The following is a 5,341-nucleotide window of genomic DNA, read 5'->3' as shown; positions in this document are numbered from 1 at the left end:
TTCTATTGTTATGAGTTTCCTTTATGGATGTTTAACTCCTTGATGAATGGGCCATCAGGGACCGAAAAATAGATTGCTTGAAACCTAGATCTAACCTGCGATGATAAAGTAAAGTACTGACGAGAAAGTAAAGAAAAATATGTCCAATACACAGACAGTGAATTTACTATGTGTTCTGTGTTTCAAAAAATTTCTTAAGGCAGGATATCTCATTCAGTGTGAAAAACTTTGTTGAAAAACTGAAGATATCATAGAAAAGAAAGTAGTATTAGGATTTAAAGCACCGTCGAAGATGGATTTACCGGAGACGGAACACAATTTCGGACTGGGAAAAAAATTGGCGTTTTCGATTTGAAAGGAACCATCCTGGCATTTGTCTTCTGGCTTGGAGAAAGTACGAAAAACTTCTGTGCTCTAGGAAGGGGACTGACTCGTAGACTTTCCAATTCCGAGTCTAGTGCCTTAACACTGAGCTACTAACCCAGTAATATATCACAGAAATTGCCATAAATATTTCAGTAGAGACCAGGAAAGAAACGGTTGTGCCACCTTGTCCACTTTCTCTGAAATAAATGTTGTGAGTATAAGGAGTAACGTTTCACCATCGTTGTAATTAGGATGAGAGTTTTTAAGCGTCACAACAACAATTTATCCGAGCTCGTAACACAGTGTATGCGTAACAATTTCTGTAGGCGTTAAATCCATTTATATCATGTTCCAATGTCGGGAACTGCTATCCAGCGCAGAGTTTCGCTCGTCTGGTTTACGCAATGAAATCTAATATTTGATAATCCTTTTCCGCTGAACCGCAGCATGGCAGTGTTTGCATCTGCACGTTCGCTGTCATTAACAGGCCCTGTGATGGCAGCTTCGCCATCAGCTGAACAAGTTAGCGAGCCTGATTGAACTATACTGTGTGAAGTGCAGGCGCTCGCATCTGCGTTTGATTCCGTGTTTAACGAGCAATCAGCAGCGCGCTGTTACAGTGGCTGCGGCGCCACTCTGTCTTACTGCTGCCAGAGCAGCGGGACACGGCTTCCTCTCCCTCTGTCTACCTCGGCCACTCTTGCGTGTTTAAGCTAGAAACATACTACTGCAACGGGAACGAAACTAACAGCGGAACAATTCCCCGCTGTATACGCTCCATAAAGATATTTTATGTATTTTGCCCCGCAGTCCCAGCTACTCGTAAGCCACTCTTGCGTCTGTGTGACGAACTGCGAGTAACTGGCATAAGAATATCGCCGCCATAAACGCGCCGGAGGGCTCCTACGACGGCAGTGAACTCGTAAAGCGCCATTAAAATGAGCATCCCAATGGAAGTTGTCGACTCGGCGTCGTCAGCTGTGCTAATAAAACTTTTAGTGGCACCAAGTGCCAGAGGCCACTGCTTCCCCTCACTGAATGGCAAAATGAAACCACGCGGTTCACCAACATCTGATTATTTTGTTCAGTCTTTGCGTGATTGTTTAATGCAGGGTACATCTAACATGTTCAGTGAATAGCGTCATCAGTAAAAGAACACTGAGGGTACAAACATAGTATCTTTCTTCGTCTCCAAAGAAAACTCAATAGGTAGCACTTAAAAAAAAAACTGGCAGCATGTGTTTCCTTTGGAATAAGTCATGGCGTTGAACTGCCAAACTGATCTTCACGCAGCTATGCTCTACGAGTATGATTGTGCCTGTCTTACTCAAATTCTAACTGGTAAAGGTATATCCTGTTGTATTGACTTGTAGAAAATAACAATAATTGTTGGTCGCACGTGCCTCTTCCATTTCCAGCACCTTCCATATGCATTACCGTCTTCCTGTCAGTTTGTGTCGCCAAACACGACTCATCCAAATGTTTGCGAACTCCTTTCTCTCTGTCCTTACTGATCCCCAGTTCCCCAAAAAACAAACGCAGAGACAGTCGCCAACTTTGTCTCTCACCATTGCTCGATATTGCCTTTCGTGACATTTGTTGATGGTTAGTTCCCTGTCCAGGAAGTGTCTGGACCAGTCCTAAGCAAAATTTATACTCACCTCGTCTGTTCCACACTCTTAAATGAACATGGCACGCATTTCGCTTTTGTAACAAGCCTTGGTATCTATACGTTGTAGTACTGCGCTATGACTCAAGTTTCAGCACTCCCCACTATTGTTACACAGCAGAAAATACATCTCCTCCATCTTAAGAGGCCATGGGGACCCAAAGGTACCGACCGGCCGCCGTGTCATCCTCAGACCACAGGCGTCATTGGATAAGGATATGGAAGGGCATGTGGTCACCACACCGCTCTCCCGGCCGTATGTCATTTTACGAAACCGGAGCCGCTACTTCTCAATCAAGTAGCTCCTCAGTTTGCTTCACAAGGGCTGAGTCCACCCCGCTTGCCAACAGCGCTTGGCAAATCGGATGGTCACCCATCCAAGGGCTAGCCCAACCCGACAGCGCTTAACTTCGGTGATCTGACGGGAACCGGTGTTACCACTGCGGCAAGGCCGTTGGCGCAAATAAATCTGCTTCAATTTAATGTGCGCTCGACGATATGTGGCGATTCTAAATATGTTTGTCCATGTGCACATGCATGCATTTTTTATGGTATCACATGCGTCCGATCACCTAAATTTTTAGATCCACCTTGTCATTTTCTGTGGGACTGGCCAATATAAACAACAGGCTAAATAGCAATAAATAAATAAACTTTCCTAAGTGTTGCAACTTATATAGCGTGATATTGCGCGTGTGTGTCTGTTCTGTCGGCCATATCCCAGAACGAGCACCAGAAAGATACGAGTGTATAGTAATATCTATAAGCATAGAGGGCTCACGGTAATTTCAGTGCGGATTAACACGACTTCTGAACTAAATACGTACAGCCACTGCATCACAAATGATATCCTATGACCAGTTGATCATCTTGATGCTGAAATGGCTTTAAGAGCCTTAAAGTGAGAGCTCACTTATTCATGACCACCTTCTCCAGCGGGAGGGTCCAGCAGGGTGCGATACTAAGTTTCGGTGTGCTTCATTGTTTGCTGTTTGTACCAGGAAAGTAGGTCAGCAAAATTTAGCCACTAGTTCGGCATACAACGAGAAAAAGAAATGGAAGCATCGTCGACAACGTTGTCATTAAACACGGAGCAGAAGTTCGGGTACGACTAGGATAGGGAACAAAATCGCCGTTTGCATTTGTTGGTGTTCATCTATTTAGGAAAACGCGCAAAACCTGAATCTGTGATGCAACACTGTTTTAAACCCTGCTCTTCCACAATGTGAGCTCAGTACCGTAGCCACAGAACAACCTCGCTCGGCGTAGCTAGGATAGGAGCGAGACTTTTGTACAGACTTTTTTTCTTGGTCGGTGATCAGACAACTACTCCTATACTAGTGACTGCATCCATTTTCAAATAACTTATAACAAAGACTGAAATTTTATTATTTGTTACGACTGCTCATGCGTGTCTGGTTCTCATGTTTCGATGTAACCTTTTACGTCAGTGGGCATTGCCCAATGTTTCTTTTTCGAATCCATTCGTTAAATTTGTTCAGGAAGTTCTGCAAAATATTCATCTATGGCTGCTGCAGACCTTTAATTGTGTTAGGTTGGTGCATAAGTTCGTAGCGTTTTTGTTTTGCATGCTGGTATTCCGGTTGCTAAGGGCTTATTTGTCAATTGTCATTTTTTTTTTTTTTTTTTTTTTGGAGTTCACTGTTGCTATATGATTTTACATATTGTCATTTTGTCATCTAGAGGCCGTGGGGCTATGGACTCTAGAAACTGGAGTGCCAAGTGGAGAAATCGGAACATTTTCCACACGCAATATTGTTCTGTTTCAGTTCAGTAAAGGGGTGACGGAAGCGGAGGCGGCCAGAAACTTTTGCACTATGTGTGGGGATAATGCCATTGGACAGAGTACGGCAAGAAAACGGTTTTCTCGTTTTAAGGAGGCTCGTTTTGACTAGTGCGTCTCCTCGTTCAAGAAGACCTTCGAGGTTTGATGAAGATCGTTTAAACGCATTAATCCACACTGATCCACGTCAGTGTACTCGAGAGCTGGCAGATGTTATGAACTCTGATCATTCCAGCTTCGTGCGACATTTGCATGCAATGGTGAAGGTTCAATAATCGGTACCGCAAGCTCTATGTCGACATCACAAAGATCAGCGGGTGCATCTCTGCTCGTCATCAGTTGGCTCTTTAACAACAACGACCACTCCTGTCCTTTATCGTCGTCAATGGTAACGAGAAATGGTGTCTAAATGCTAACTTAAAGGAAAATAAAGTAATGGTTGAGCCCAAACAAAGCACCAACTCCCCGTTCAAACACCTGCGCGCATCCACAAAACATAATGTTAAGCATCTGGTGGAACAGCGACGGTGTGGTGTATGACGAATTGCTTCCCTGAAGTGTAACCACCACTGTTGCCCTTTATTGTCAACATCTGAGACGTCTTGCAGGCGCAATGCAAGAACAGCGACCAGGAAGACCGCGTGAAGTGATGCTACTCCACGACAACGCCCACCCGCATTCTGCTAGACTCGCAAGAAACACTCTACAGGAGTTGGGTTGAGAAGCCATTTCCCACCCACCTCATTCAACTGATCTTAGGCCCTTACCTAGTTCCCCTTTTTCTACTCTCTATCGGACAACTTTCAAGGAACTTACTTTCCGGATGTAAACGCGCTCCGAACAGGGCTCGACGAGTTCTTCGCTTCAAACCCACGTGATTTGGTTCAAATGGTTCAAATGGCTCTGAGCACTATGGGACTTAACATCTGAGGTCATCAGTCCCCTAGAACTTACAACTACTTAAAGCTAACTAACCTAAAGACATCACACACATCATGCCCGAGGCAGGATTCGAACCTGCGACCGTAGCGGACACCCCACGCGATTTCTACAACCGCGGAACTGAAAAGTTACCCCAGCATTGGCACTGTTTTAAATAGTGAAGCAGAATGTATTATTGATGACTAAAGTTTCTTTTATGTATATACACTCCTGGAAATTGAAATAAGAACACCGTGAATTCATTCTCCCAGGAAGGGGAAACTTTATTGACACATTCCTGGGGTCAGATACATCACATGATCACACTGACAGAACCACAGGCACATAGACACAGGCAACAGAGCATGCACAATGTCGGCACTAGTACAGTGTATATCCACCTTTCGCAGCAATGCAGGCTGCTATTCTACCATGGAGACGATCGTAGAGATGCTGGATGTAGTCCTGTGGAACGGCTTGCCATGCCATTTCCACCTGGCGCCTCAGTTGGACCAGCGTTCGTGCTGGACGTGCAGACCGCGTGAGACGACGCTTCATCCAGTCCCAAACATGCTCAATGG

General features: G+C 44.8%; 1 pseudogene; it reads right to left on the bottom strand.

Annotated features, from left to right (window-relative positions):
* Positions 1-2,376: 2,376 nt before the first annotated feature.
* LOC126238571 (5S ribosomal RNA) lies at positions 2,377-2,494 on the bottom strand (annotated as a pseudogene).
* Positions 2,495-5,341: the final 2,847 nt, after the last annotated feature.

The sequence above is a fragment of the Schistocerca nitens genome, chromosome 2 (assembly GCF_023898315.1).
Source record: "Schistocerca nitens isolate TAMUIC-IGC-003100 chromosome 2, iqSchNite1.1, whole genome shotgun sequence".
Taxonomy (NCBI): domain Eukaryota; kingdom Metazoa; phylum Arthropoda; class Insecta; order Orthoptera; family Acrididae; genus Schistocerca; species Schistocerca nitens.
Note: the sequence above shows the minus strand (reverse complement) of the source record. Positions and strands in the feature narration are given on the sequence as shown.